Below are 15,839 nucleotides of genomic sequence, written 5' to 3' on the forward strand. Positions count from 1 at the left end.
GTCCAAACCTCCCACTTCCTGGAAGAGGAAACTGAAGCCTAGAGAAGCCAAGTTACTTCCCCAAAGTTACCCAGCAAGTCATAGCTAGAGCCAGGACTAAAGCTCAGACCTGCTTACTACCTGGCCAGGGCTCTTTCTACTCCTGTATGTGGGCAGAGAAGTTCATAGGAGGGAGAGATCTCTAACAGCAGAAGCAGCTAGCATTTTTTTTTTTTGGTACGCGGGCCTCTCACCGTTGTGGCCTCTCCCGTCGCGGAACACAGACTCCGGACGTGCAGGCTCAGCAGCCATGGCTCACGGGCCCAGCCTCTCTGCGGCATGCGGGATCTTCCCGGATCAGGGCACGAACCCATGTCCCCTGCATCAGCAGGCAGACTCCCAACCACTGCGCCACCAGGGAAGCCCCAACAGCTAGCATTTTTTGAGAGCGTATGTGTGCCAGAAACTGAGCTAAGTGCTTTATGTAAATTATCTCATTTAACCCCTGCAACAGATCTTTAAGATGGGTAATATTACTCCCAATTTACAGATAAAGACACTAAGGTTTACAAAGGTTAACTCCAGAGGTCCACAGATAGTAAGAGGAAGCGCCAGACTATGAACCTCCAGAGCTGGCTGCAAAGCCTATGTTCTAAGCTGGGTCTTGAAGGATACAGGATAGAATTCATGGAAGCAGAGGTGAGAAGTGCTAGGGTAGCCAGTGTCCAGAGCACTGAGAGCAGCTTGGGAAGGGCCTCCAATGCTGTGTTAAGGAGGACCTCAAGGTCCTACCTGGGCCAGCCTGTAGGAAAGGGGCAAGCAAGAAGCAGTTCTAGACTCCCATGACTATGAAGGGTAAGCATCCTACAAGAGGGTAGAGCTGAGCCTATGAAGCTGGGTTGAGAAGGACCACGTCAGAAACTCTCCTGGGGTCTTGACAGAGAGATGAATAAAGTACAAAGCATACACTCCTTCTAAAAGAAGAATATGGTTTGACTTTCCTAGCATAGTAACCCCAACCTGATTAAGAGATTCCAGCCTTACTCTCTTCAAAGAGCTGCTCCAAGTTGATAATAATAATGGAAAGCACTGAACATTTACTGTGTGCCAGGCACTGGCCTGAGAGCTTTACGTGTATCATTTCATTCAATCCTCACCACAACTGTAACAAGCTAAGAGTTATTATTATACCCATTTTACAGATGCCTCACAGAAAACTGGGACTCAGAGAGATTAGATAAATTACCCAAGGTCACACAGCTAGTAAAGAGTAATGTCAGATTCTAAACCTATGTTTATATGACCCCTGAGTTGCAGCCCTTAATCACTTCACTGCACTGCATGTAAGATACTCTCATTATGTGCAAATAGTTCCATCAGAGCTGCTCTAAGGCAGCACCATACACTCACTGAATATCTAATAGTCACTGAGAGTTGAACAAACACATTACAGGTTGACTCACTTAAAAGCAATCTATAAAACTCAGTTGTCAGAACTCCATAAGGGAGCCTGTGTTCCAAGACATGAATGAACATACCAAAATCAGTTCCTCAAACAAAGCTAAAGAGTTCTAGAAACTAGCTGACTTTATAGTTTTCTTTCCAATTTTCCCATTTCCCTTTTCCCGTTCCCCACCCCCTGCACACACACACCATGGTCAGACACTGTCAGAGAAGCCTTGAACACCCTCCTCCTATTTCCAGTCCTTTAGTGGGCTCTCTCCCATTACTCAAACAGTGCTTCAAATCAGAGTCTAAGAGTCAGACCCTCTTCCTTTTTCCCAGTCTAAAGCATGAGATAGCCATTAACCCTACCATCAAAACCTAAAACTTCAGTAGGTCTGTGTTTCTTCTCAGTCACACGGACAGAGGCTCACACTGGGGAGGAAATAACTATACTACAACAAGTAATACAATATATATATGGGATAAATCCCACACTTGATACTTTTTTAGATCCTCCCCAGCTCTTGGCCCAGACCCTCGGTATTCACTGACTAAATGGGTAAACAGACCAAGAGAACATATGGGCACCAGAGATGTCTCTGAGCCCAAAGAGCAAATGAACAGGGCTGTTGACCGCAGTGCCAGCCGCCCCCACCCACTCCTGCCTTCCCAGTGCTTGCTAGGACCTACACAACACTGCCTCTTTGAGCCCCTGGGGGCGGGCCAGCATTCTGCTGTATCACAAAGGCCTCCTAGGTCAGCCCAGGTACACCCTCTATCACCCTTCCTGTCCCTGAGAACTACCTTCTCCTCAATCCCCCTCCCAGGGCCTCTCTCCTGTTCCTTCTAGTAATCTTCCTACTGCTTCAGATCTTATCTCCCATAACCCTATGTTTATCTCCTTTTTCCCAGGTTCAAATAGTCCTTCATCCACTGTGATGCTTCCTATTAGCCAATCTCCAGCTCACATGCAAATCCCTTCAGTGACAAGTCACACAGAAAAAGAGTCTGGATCTTTGAGAAACAGGTGGTTTCATGACAAACTCTTAGGAACAGGTCAGCTTTGGTTAAGAAGGCTTCATATCCTGATTGCATATAATTCACCCTTTACAGAGACAGTGCAATCTAAGATTCAGGCAGTTTTCAGAGAAGAGTATTGCGATCATTTCAACAGCCCCTCAACAGCAGTATACCTGAGCCAAAAAAAATGAGAAGGGATCTTTGGAGAAATCCTTCAATAAGGTAGTCTAGACTCATTCAGCATCTTCCTCTCCCCTCAACACACACATACACACATGCAGGCCAGTTTTCTAGGGCCCATGGCTAGAAACAGAGACCCTGGATGTTTTCTATCGGACAGTATCACATGGCATGTTCCCCTCAGATGGATACACCCAGCATTTCACCCCACCCACCTACTGGGACAGGTGCACAGAGCAGCTTCTCCCCAGCACAAAAGAGATGCACAGTCTCCCTCCCCACCCCTAGAAGAAGCCACACACTCGTGCAAGTTTTCCCACAGAAAGAGAACTCTCTGCAGACCGTGCCAGGTGGTCATTTTTTTTTCTTCCATGCCCTCCTGGCCCCTTTTCCACTTTCGCATGGTTCCTGCGAGGCCCCCTCCCTACAGCCTGCTCTCCCAAGCTAAGGTGGAGGGACAGAAGGAAGACAAGCCAAAGCCGTGCAGGGCTGCTGCCCAGCCTCCCCCAGGCTCCACACTCGTTCCCTTTGCTTGACTGCCTCAGCAAACTCTCTTGGACCCAACATGAGAAATCAGGAGTCTCCAGGGCAGTGACAGGTAACAGCTAAGAGAGGCAACAGGATGACATGCTCTCAGCCTCTCAGTCCTGCCAGCTTGCAGGGAGGTGCTTTGGACAGCCCAGGACTCGGACCCTCTACCTCTCTCAGGTTCCTATCTCCCGGAAGTAGTCCTTAGAATCAGGTGAGGTGGGGACGGGGCGCAGCCTCTCTTAGTCCCGGGCCAGCAGTGTGGCTGTGATATCCGGAGTTGTGGTGCCCGTCCAAATGGTACACCCAAGCCCTGCATTCCAGGGACAGGGGCAGAGCCAGCAGAACTGAGGACGGCCTTGGCCTGTCCTCCAAAGTATTTCAGAATTGCAACTTCCCTGGGTAACTGATTATTCTAATTTTACAGAGAGAAGGAGCCCAGGGGGAGAAAGTGCAAGAAGAGGAGTAAAGGAAGGGGGAGAGAGGGCGTAAGAACAGGAATGTTACTTTTTCATCCTTAAGGAACATGGAGGGATCCAATTTGTGACTCAGCTCTGGGAAACTGGACTGACAAGGAGTGGGGAACAGCTGCAGCCCCAAGCTAAGCTGTGGACAGCTTCCCCTCAGGCTGTAGAGGCTGCTGTGACAAGATTCACCTGGAAAAAAGGCTCCGTTATTTAAAAAAAAAAAAAAAGTCTGTCTGTTCAGGGGCTTCTTCCAAGGCACTACTCCAGGGCCTGGCTGGCAGGTGTGCCCTTGCCCTACAACAAAAGCTGCGGCTGCAGGTGGGGTGCCAGCCCCTCCCCGTGTTCCCACCTAGTATGCCAGGAGCCTCCTGGAGTCTCTGAGGACAGAGCTGGGACGCCCTTGCCCAGAGGCTCCACTCCCCTGCTATTCTGTTCCTTGCACCGTCCCACAGCATATCGAGTATCTCTGCCCTCGGAATTCCCACTTCCTTGTTTCTTTCTTATTTCCCTCTAAGCTGTAGCCACAGGTTCCTAAAAGAGCTGCCTAGCCCCCTCTGTTATACCTTTCAGAGCAATAACACTTCCTGCCAGTTAGAACCCTGCCTTTCAAACCCAAAACAGAGGAGAAAGGCCTCCCTGCTCACTCGAAACAGTTTCCCCAGCAGAACCTAACAGGATGAGGGAACCAGCCCTGGCAACCAGTAGCCTCTCTTCCACCTTCTAAAATCTATGACTCCGTAAGCGCCAGGCAGCTGTGGGAAAAGCAAAGGGTCTCTTGGAATCCCTCTCCTCCATACTAAAACATGTGAGTCAGGTGACCCAAGGAAAGCTTCATCTCTGAAGGATCGTTTATGGCTCAAAGTCTACAGTGAACATCACTAAACTTCCCAACCCAAAGAAAGCACTATTTGTTTCTTTTCACATCTTGAAGAAGTTTTAAAAGGATTTTCTCATTTTTATTTATAAATGCAAAAGAGAAGAAGGGACTTTATAAATGGGAAAACCAGAACAAAGTGACTTTCCAGAAGAGAGAGGGACCATCCGTCAAGTGTCAATTCATAACATCTTACATCATATAGGACTTGACTTGTTTAAAACTACTTTCATGGAAATTATTTCATTTGCTCCCCGCAACAGTCCTATGAAGGAGCTATTATCATTATCCCCATTTCACAGCCAATAAATCTGAAGGTCGTAGAGGCTGAGGGTCTTGCCCATGGCTACCTTTATGGTAAGTAGCAGAACCTGGCCACAGTTCACGTCTCCTAAACCCAAATCCATTATTCATTCTGCTACACCAAAAGAAAGATCATCTGCTAGCCCTCTTCACATGTGCGGGGGCCATAAAATTGGAGGAGCTGCCCAAACACATCCACACGAGTAGAGGAGAACTGAGATCCTGGATTTGCGCTGTCCACCGAAGGGGCCACTGACTCAGAGAGGCCTCCTCTTCACATCCCCCAACCTGAGTCCCAGCCAACAGCGCCATGCCACATCCCCCCAGTTAACCGAGGTGTCAACCAAGCAGAGGAGCCCTGGAGTGCAGTGAAAGGAGGCATCACTTTAGAAGCGGCCCGTCTGAGGTCCAGGGCCATGGAGTTCACCCTTATGGAGCCTCGGGCCACAACAATGATGTACACAAGTCCACATTCAGGGAGCCCGCTTGGGGACATGGCCAGTACTTTCATTGGCAAGCTGACCCGAAGTTAATCAGAAGGCCCCCCTCATTGTTTGCCAGAGTACAAAAGACATTCTGTTCAGAAAGTTCAAGAAGAAAAACCAAAGAGCCAGGATGGCAGCTATTCCCTCATCCCACAGAGAAACCAAAGGCACCCACCAAGTTTCCTGAGGCCCAGCAGTAAGTTTAAGATATAACATGGCTGAAGCGGAAGCACATCCCAATGGGTCTCCACTGCAGGGAGTGTCCACTGCGTTAACCCTCCTGATAAGATCACTGACAACCTTAGCTACCTCATCACCTATGAAAGTGCCTTTCTGGAACAGTCTCCTCTCCTAGGCCACAATGAGTTCACCACACACTAGTCCTCTAGGTCAGAACAAGTTTTACCGAAACACAGGACAGTGTAGAAGGGGCGTGCGGCATGGACACCGCATGCCCTGAGAGTTGGTTAAAATATTAACCAAGGAATCCATTCAGCACAACCACAGCACTTCATGTCTCCTCAGGTAACCTAGCTCTTAGCAGCAGCTCACTCTGAGATATCTGGATAAGAAAAACCTCTTTGCAGGTCCCCCAGCCCCCAGACACCACCTGCCTCCACCCCATGTATTGTCTAAGGAAAGCCTGTGATGGACTTTATTAATGAAGGAGGACAGCTTGCTTCTTACCAAGCTACCTGGGGGCCAGAGAGAGAGACCGACCCCGGTTCAGATATCCCTAGGACAGTCTCTCTGTCCTAATAACTACTCCGGAGAGACTTGGAGCTCACCACAGGCTCCCAGCTGAGTTAATTCGCTTTTTTTTTTTCATTAGGTCAGACATAGCAGCACCAAGAGACAAAACAGACAGTGTTCACTAGAACAAACCAAGCCACTCAAAAGACACTGGAGTTTCCACGTAAGAACTACAAACACAATGCTGGAGTGATGATAACTCATTTTTCTACATAGAAGACCCTTCCTGTAAAATATCCTGAGACTTTGTGCTAAATAAAAGTAAGATGATGATTCCTATAGTGAAGGCTAAACACCTCAGGTTCAGTAAGAGTGAGATCAGCTAGATCTGCAAAGTCAAGAAAATTGGCTGTTTCCCTCCTCCTTAAGCTAATAGAATCCAACTGTTGGAGCATGACATCATTCCTGAGCCCCAAACTCCGAGCACAGAGTACAGACACTTGCCTGCCTCCCAGAAAACAGCCCAAGACTGGCCAGGAAAGGAGGAAAAACAATCCAAGCCCGGAGCTGACCTTACCTGAAGGTCCCGGTGCTTTCCTGCCCACTCCATTCTCAGCAGTTTGGCTCACACCACAGTCTGTTAGGGAGCCCAGGGCCCCCAAATCCACTCGCTCCGGCTCGGATACCTGCTGAGAGCTTCCCACGGCTCCTTCCTCTGACCTTTCGTGGCGCTCCTTCCAGCCAAATGAGCGGAGCACTGCTGGCCGGCCAGGCCAGTCGTCATGGAGACCCTGTTCTCACCAGCGCTCGCTCCCGATCTCTCCCTCCCTCCCTCCCTTTCTCTCTCTCCCTCCCTTTCTCTCCCCCGACCCCTCCCTCGCTGTCTCCCTCTCTCTCCCTCAGTTCTGGGAGGCTTTCACGAAACAGCACTGTCTTTTGATCAGCTCGGTCTCTGCACGCATTCCACTCCTCCTACCTCCCTCCCAGTCAGACAAGGGCTCTGGGCTGCTCCTGGGAACTCGCTTCAACAGCTCAGAGGGGAGAAGGGAGAAGACAGTGAGTGGACTTGTTCTGCTCCCCACCAGTGTCTCATTTTTTTATAACTTGGAAGAGTCCTGGTCAGGGGGGGAGGGAGCTAGCTGGAACACTTGGAGGGGAAGCAAGCCCTTCCTCTGGGTCCTGGAGTGAGGGGAGGGTAGGAGGACCCAGATGCACTGCCTCGACTTGTTTGTGTGCTTGGGATTTTCCCCCGGCAGCAGCTGAGGCGGAAATGCATTCACCTCCCTGGAGCTCGCCTGGACTGGCCTCTCTTCTTACCTTGCTGCCTGCCCAGGCCGTGGTGATGGCTTTAACCAGTGCAGGGACTCATGGTACTAGTGCTGGTGCCAAAGCAGTCTCTCATCTTCCTGCAATGGAGAGTAAAGACACCAGGTCAGGTCCAGTAAGTGTCCTGGGCAAGTCAGAGTCACAGCCCAAGCAACAAATGTGATACAAATACAGCCTAAAGCCCAGGCTTTCTGCGAGCTGTCGTCATGGCCAGAAATAATATCAGTGCTGTTAAAGAGCTAGCACAGTGCCTGGGACACAGCAGGCCCTCTAAGTGTAATCCCCCAATGCATATTTCTGCTTTGTAATATATTTTTTTAAATATTTATTTATTTGGCTGTGCCGGGTCTTAGTTGTGGCATGTGGGATCTAGTTCCCTGACCAGGGATCAAACCCGGGACCCCTAAATTGGGAGCACGGAGTCTTATCCACTGGACCACCAGGGAAGTCCTCTGCTTTGTAATATTCTTTTACATGCACTATTTTGTTCGATCCCCAAAACCTTTTGAAGTATACTGGATAGATATCATTATCACCATTTTATAGATGGGAAAACTGAGGCTCAGAGGGATCAAATATCTAGTCCACAGTCACAAAGCCAGTTTGGCAGTCGAAGAACTAACAGTAGAGACCAGTCCACTGCCCCCTAGTCTGGTACTTTCCTCTAAGGTACACTGCCATCTGATCTTACAAACTAACAGTATTTTTGACAGCCAGTTATGAGATACAAGGCTGGGTTCCCTGGGGAAGATAGAGACTCCTTCTGAGTCGTGATCAAATAGGCCCTACTGTCATCTTTTAGCCTGAAGGCTCTACGATAGCCTCTATGAGATGTGAAACATACAGGTGCACAGATTAGAGAAAAAAAGTCCTGCCCTATAGCTATAAATTACCTTACACTGCTCCAAAGTACTCTTACAAATCTTGGCTCATCTGTTGAACCCAAGAGACCCACAGTTAGGATTGGTACTATCATACTAATTTAACAGATTTTTTAAAAAATCTAAAAGAGAGGCCAAATAACTTGGCCCAGGTCACAGAACCAGAAGATAACAGATCTAGAAATAGTAGCCAAGCCCTTCAACCCTCTTCCGTATATTAAGCAGAGTAGTTCCAAGAGCACCAGACAGAGCAGGGGTCAGAAGATCAGGCAGTGCCAGGCTCCACAGCAGCCATGTGCCTCTGGGCAAATCACCTAGCCGCCCAGTTTCCACCTATAAAACCTATCCCCTGGGCAAGTGACAGGGCTGGGATGAGCATTAAAAGATGTGTGTGAAAGCATTCTCCTTCAATCAGGCACTGAGCTAAGAACTTCATCTCAGCTGCTCTTCACCACAAACAAACAAAAACCTGGGGCAGTTGGTTTGCCCCCAAGAAGAGGCCCCTGAGGCTCAAGGAAGACATTTTTCAATGTTGCTTCCTAAAACCGTGCTAGAGAGATTCTGATGGAATCTTTAAGGCTGAGATCCCTTGCAGAATTTCTGTGTTTTTCACTAATGTCCAATATACCACAAATTTCTTAAAACAAGATTTTAATTCAGTCAAGTTTAAAAGGTAAATATATGTCAGGAGGTAAGGTAGGAGGTGTGTCACAAAATACAACAGGAAATAACAGAATGGCACAAACTCTAAGTGGGGGGCACTTTTGCTTCAGTGAAGCAATCAGAGCTTCAAAGAGGGTATACTCAACCACCTACTAGAAATACCCAACCCAATACCCTGACCCAAGTACCAACTCAGGAATTCCTCATAGGCCCTAGTGTCCCCCACCCCCATTTGCAAAGGAAGACAAGATGAAACGGCAAGGGCAATACCATCAAATCACTAAACTTCTCCCCCATCCCATTCCCAACAGGCAGCCCTCTGCTCTGCTCCTGATGCCCAAAATGCACATTCCACTTGCCCAGTCTCCATGATGAGAAAGCAGAGGTGATGCCCATTCATTTTTACAATAAGACAATAGTCACAGTTATAATATTAATACCAACTAATGTTTATTGAGCACCTACCATATGTCAGGCATTCTTCTAAGCAGCATGAAGGGACAAAGTTGAGTACTAAAGCTGATACAAGTCAGTCTCTAAAGTAATGCGAACTTCAAAAAGCCCTCCAGACCAGACACAGAATGCAGGCCATGCTCCCCCTAGTGGCACACCGGGGTTACAGCGGTTCCTTAGGGCCCTCCCCTGGGGGGACCAGGTAGGGACATAGTAAGGGCCGCGTTAGTGGGAGAACTGAAATCGCTGCTTGGGTGCTGCTATTGTGTATAAGCTCCTTGAACTGGGCAGAGCGAAAGGACAGCTGAATCCTTCTGCTGCCTCTGCAAGGCTGGATTCAGATCAATCCTACCTGACCTTTCCGGAAGCATAGGGCTTTTACAGCCGTATGTGGTCTAGTATCTGCTGGGAGGCCCACATGCAGACTTCAGCCAGAAACCCAGGAGATATCCTTGCACATCCCTACCTCACACTCCCCACAGCCAATCCACTTACCGACTCCAAATAATTCTACTTCCAAGATTTATCTTTTATCGGTCTGTTTTTCTGCACCTCCATTGCCACCCCAGTCTTTCCCCTTAACCACTGCGCAAACCTCCTAATTGCCCCAGCTTTCACTCTTGCCTTCACACCTCCGTTCTCCACAGAGCTGTCTGAATCACCCTTTTACACCAAATCATGTCATTTCCTGCTTAGCACACTTCAATGGCTTCCCACTGCATTTAGGATAAAATCTGAATTCTTACCAGGACCTATAAGGCCCAGGATGATCTTTCTCCAGCCTCCTCTCCTCTCAGCACATTTCCTGCCCTCCCGCTCTGGGTGCCAGCTACACAGGCCTCCTTTTAGTTTCCCAAAGTGTCAGATCTTCTCCAGGCTGCTCCCCTTGCCTGGGACACTCCCCCACACCCTAGTCTTCACCCAGCTGAATCTTACTCACCTAGCCTCAACTTGCCTCTCACCTCCTCAGAGAAGTCTTTCACGATCCTCCAGTCTAAATGAGGACTCATCCTCCATGGCACTTACCATAACCTGCAATTGCTCATTTGTGCGATTACTTGCTTCCCCCCTGAATTCCTTAGGAGCAGGAACCTTGAAAGTTTTGCTAACCACCATATTCTCTGCATTTAGTATAGGGCCCAGCTCATAGCTGGCACACAATAAAAATCTGCTGAATGAATGCATAAAACCCCCTTTCTTCCTGTCCAACAGGAAGAAGAAACTTAGAACAGCCATTTCACGTCACTCATTGTATCTTTTCATAGACTTACAAACTATAATTACATGTCTTTTCCTCATGTGTCTTGCCTGTGGGCTCAACCAAAAATTCCTGTAAAGTCTCCCTGTGGTTTGTTTCCCAGAACTTTCCTCGTAAGGTCACTCTTCCGGGGACGCGCTCCAGGGTTTTACAGCCTTTCCCAGTCCCAGAGTGCCCACTCACAGGCACTCCAGCACCAGTGTCACTGCCAAACCAAGTGGGATGCAGGAATGGCTCAACGCCCACAGATGAGAAGGCTCTCCCGGGTCAGCTCCATTCAAGGACAAAAATGTTTTCTCTCACCTCCACTGTGCAGGTCACTGTGCTTACAGAAAATACACTTTTACTTTAAAAAGTCATCTTATGTTTTATAATTTGGAGATGGGTGTAAATATTGTTTGAAAAAATTTTTTTCCATTACTAAAAAGAAACTGAAAACTACTGTCTGGGGGAAAAATAATGAAGGCCTAAATAATAGCAACATCAGTGTGCCTAAGCCCAAACCCCTCCCGTGACAGACATGGCCACCAAAATCTGAAATCCCTTCTGGCTTCCTCTCCTGCCACACTCCCCCACGACCACCACTCCATTACAGGCACAACCATCATACACCAGCTGGTGCTCTGAAAACTGCATTTCTCCTCTCCCCCCCAAGCTGCTCACACTGTTACCTTTTTCTGAGTGCCTCTCCTTCCCTAACTAGCAAAACCAAATGGCCTTCAAGGCCCAACTCAGTCATCACCTCCTCTGTGAAATATTTCTTGATCTCCTGGCAGGATCTGTTTGTCTACTCTGCAAGCCCACAGCAGTTTAGGATGCCTTTATCATGGTATTTATATCATTTTATCACTGCTACTTGCACTCCCTCTCCCCCACAGTTGTGAGCCCCTTGAAGTCTATCTACTTTCATATTTCATTCAGAGTGGGCAACCAATTAATGTGTTCAATAAATGAAACACTTTAAAAGACTCTTTAAAAAAAAAACCCACAGAAACAGCTGCCCCCTCCATTAGATGGGGGAATTTGAGTGGATAGCCTTACATAGTCTATCTACTCAAATTCAAGAGAAGAAAAAAAAATTATATATATATATTTTTTTAATATATATGTGTGTATATGATCATTAGGTTCTAGATTTGATCACTAGAAGAGATTATAGTCTTTTCTCGCCCCTTTAAAAACTGAAATGCCCAATCTGAAAACACAGGAGCAGAATAAATCTTTTAAAGTCACTCCTTACTTTGGGATCATTGGAATTCAAGAAAAGAAAGCTGTTATCTCAATATTACTGGCTGGATCCTAGAATGCCTAAGAGATGCAGTATAACTTCAGATGCCTCTAGGGAGCCTAGCTCCCAGTGCCCACCAGACTGGGGTCCAGCAGCATGTCCACTGAAGACACCCAGTTCTACCCATGTGTCCTGCCCATTTTCCTACACTGGGCTCTGGTTGCCATGTGAGTAGGCAGGTTTACACAAGAGCTCTTCAGGACTTTACAATTTTCCTTTTCTACCTCTGAGTGGCAATGTGGTTAAGAAGGGAAAAATTCAGGAGTAGAGAAAAGAGTCATCAGACTGGAGTCCAGGTCCTGGTTACAGGGCGGTGAGATCCTGAGCAAGTCCCTGTCCCCCACAGGGCCTCCGCTTTTTCCTGCATATAATGAGAGGGGTATTGGGCTGTTGGAACTAGCTGTTCTCCAATGGTCCCTTCTAGCTTCAATGTTCTACTGCATTGTTCTTTGGCAGTCACCCAGATCCGTGGTTCTATCCTAGTCACCTAGTCCCCTTGCTTTCTGAATGAATCCAAAGCAGCAGAAAGACATCTTGTTTCAGGAGCTACAGAGCCTCCATCTAATCCTTTCAGCAGAACCCCATGGGGCTCTGGAGTCATCTGCTCGGGATCAGATAGAAGAAGACCATCACCACATAAGGCAACCTTTCCTAGAGGAAAAGATGGGAGATTCAGACTCCCTGCCTAAAAGCAGCTGGCCTAAGAGAAGAAAGGCACCAAACACAGTGTGGGGAAATTAGGAAATGGCCTGGGAAGTGCCTAGAAGAAGACTGCAGCTCTGCCAGGGATTCACTCTTAGCCATCAGTCTGAGACAAAGCAGCCTTTACAAAGCAGAAGCACTGGCAATATCTAACGAAGTTCTCTTGGAAGACAATCTGCTTACTGCCAATCAAGCAGTCTCTTCATGGGCTCTACCAGGGCCTTTGCATCAACAAAACAAACGCGTTCCTCCAGATGGCAATTCCAGCCCTCCTCTGCCTGGGAGCCACAGCTGGCAAGACCTCCAGTGCGCTGGCCACTGCTACACATACTTTGCCTCACAGCCTTCCTGGGAAAACAGAGAAATACCGATTCTTTGCTCAAGTCCTGGCATTTTATGGTAGGAAATTCTTCCAGGTCCTTATTCCTGACCTAATCCCACCTGCCTCCGACCCTTTTCCCACCTACTCCCCTCCAACCCTGAGGCTCTGAACTCAGAAAGTGTGGGCTCAGCCTATAATTATCCTAGATCCCACTGCCCTGTGGTGAAGCGGCTACTGGACATCTTCGTGCTGGGTTGAGCACACTCTCCTTCTGTGCGCCAGCCTTCCGGCCCCAGTCCACCTCCACTCGGCTCACAACCCTCAATATGAGGCTCAAAGTTCAGATCCCCAGGACACAAGGTACTCAGTGCCTTGATCCAGTCCCTCAGAGCATCTGTCACAGAGTGTATATATGGGCTAATTTCTGGACTCTCTCAAATCCACAGGCCCCTGACCACTGCCCCTTGTTAAGTCCAAGCATTTTAACACTGGGCCACATAAACACAGTCTTGCGGCCAGGAACAACTGGACCAAGGAGGCAGTACCCCAGACCCCCTCTAGAAGCCCCATTTACCCTTCCAGAATGGGCTTCTCATGTTTACTTGGCTCAGAACTCCAAGCTCAACCAAGATCTTACCCGTCATGACTAAAGCTTTAGGTAGGGTGCAAAGTGAAGGAAAAGGAGATGGAGGAATAAGAGGAATGTGCACTCAAACAGCTTTTCCATGATCTAACCAAGAAAACACCTTGAGCCTCAGAAAGGAGTATCCCTTAGAATAAGATCCGGGCAAAGCTGTGGGAAACGTGGGTCCAGCCATATCACCCCCTCCATACTGTCTCCCCTTATTTTCCCAGGTTGGACTGGATTCTCTACCTCCACCCCCTGTACTCCCTGGGACAGTCTACTACTCCTGCATCTGCCGTGTTCATATTTTAGTGATATTTAGCTCATATTTTCATATTTTAGTACACCAAGGCTTATCCAGCTCATTTCTCCTACTAGCCTATGTCTTAACTCTGAAGCCTAGTTTACGGTTCTGTACCGAGTACAATTAATAAATTTTTAACATATGAACTAAAGAAACCAACCAACTAATCGATCTAACAAATAAGGGATCAACAATATCACCACAGAACCTAAACCATTTGGTGCTTAGCACCTCAGGGTGGTCCAAGGTTTTCAAGGTGTGGTACATATATACAAGATGATTACAAGTGGTATAAGAACATTTAAAAAAATTTTTTAATGCTCTTGTATTTATCTTAATGTGTATTTTTTTAAAAAAGATAACCAGCTATTAACTCCATTTTCACTGAAGTCATTGAGTAGACCAATGCTAAAGAAGGTATATATGTTTTTTGTTTGCTTTTAGTTTTGTTTTGCTAAAATTAGTGGGTAAACATTTAAAGAGAAATGGGATACTTACACAACCTCAAAGTATCTCTCTCAGAATATATATTAATTACAAAGGCAGAAACAGGGAACTTGTCAGTGGAGAAAGCTGGCAGACATTACCTTCACCAAGTGATCAAAGTTAACATTATTAGTAATAAGATACACTGACATCATGTACCCCTGACATGAAGCAATGAGAAGGGCACTGCACTTCTGTGGTGTTCTTCCCAAAAATCCATAACCTTAATCTAATTATGAGAAAACATCAAACAAACCAACTTGAGGGACATTGTATAAAATACCTTCCCAGTACTCCTCAAAAGTCTCAAGGTCATAAACGGTAAGGACAGATGGAAGAATTGCCATAGACTGGAGGAGACTAAGACACAACACCTAAATGTAATGTGGGATCCTGGATTCCACCCTGGAACAGAAAAAGGACCTCAATGGGAAAGACTAATGAAATACAATTAAGGCTATAGTTCACATTATACCAACGTTAATTTCTTAGTTGATAAGTATACCATAGTTATGTTAGATTAGGGGACTTTGTACTGTCTTTGCAGACTTTCTGCAAGTCTAAAATTATTTAAAAATAAAAAGTCTTGTAAAAGCTAATTTAAAGATAAATAAATAAAAGTATATATGGTACATATCATAAACATGGGTGAGAATGACTCAAGTTTGAGAAGCAAGAGTGGCCACCCTTCAAACCCTACCTCCAAGGAAAGCTTCCCCAGAATAAGAAGAACAGCTGTAGAAGAATATTTAGTAAAATGGGCAGTGTTCAGTTTATATTACTTGGAGAAAAAGTAATTATCCCATTTTGTTAAATAAATAAATAAATATATATATATGCCACATATATAATGCATAGAAAAAATGTCTGTATTGAAATAAAGATAACCTATCCTGAACCAAGTACAGATGGCATTTATTAAATAGTAAATGGGATATAGCTTTTGGAAAGCATCTTGGCTAGATCAATTAAAATGCTCATATCCTGTGACTCAGTGGCCTCATTTCTGGGAAGCTGTCCTAAGAATAAAATGCCCAAGTATGAGGGAAAAAAAATGCATGTTCCCAGCATTATTTATAATAATGAAAATTAGAAACAAACTCCATGTGAGTCATTACTAAATTGGTAAATGTCAAGTGTTTTTTGACCACTACCCATACTAAAAAATAAATTTTATATAGTAATACAGAATGTGCATGTATGAGAGAGCGTGTGTGCACGTGTGTATGTATACAAAACTGAACCAAAAAGTTTCTGCAAACAATACTTATCTTTACTATGCGTGATGCTCTCTGCCATTTTCTACCCTAATCTATTTCATTAAGGAAACAAACAAAGCTTGTAGAGCCCCACTAGATTGATTCCCCATCCCACTAATGATGACCTGCAGTCTGAGAAACACTGCACTAGATGGACAATTGTGCAGCCATTAAAAGAAATGACTATAATCCACAAACTGGTAACAGTGATTGGCTCTAGGGAAAGAAAAGAGAAAGAACGTAGGAGGAAGATTTGCTTTTCACCGTACATCTTTTTGTACCTTTTGAATTTGCAAT

General features: G+C 46.3%; 1 protein-coding gene across 4 annotated transcripts in view; it reads right to left on the reverse strand.

Moving 5' to 3' along the window:
• Window positions 1–15,839, reverse strand: part of DENND2B (DENN domain containing 2B) — a 174,696-nt gene that overhangs the window by 102,097 nt on the left and 56,760 nt on the right. For 3 of the 4 annotated variants that reach the window (XM_032641440.1, XM_032641438.1, XM_032641437.1), the window contains one exon: window positions 7,293–7,381. The gene's annotated coding sequence lies outside the window, so the exon portion shown is untranslated. Of the gene's footprint in view, window positions 1–6,552; window positions 6,798–7,292; window positions 7,382–15,839 lie in introns of those variants that run through there. The other variant, XM_032641439.1, reaches the window with a different exon arrangement.

Source organism: Phocoena sinus, chromosome 8, assembly GCF_008692025.1.
Source record: "Phocoena sinus isolate mPhoSin1 chromosome 8, mPhoSin1.pri, whole genome shotgun sequence".
NCBI classification, from domain to species: Eukaryota; Metazoa; Chordata; class Mammalia; order Artiodactyla; family Phocoenidae; genus Phocoena; species Phocoena sinus.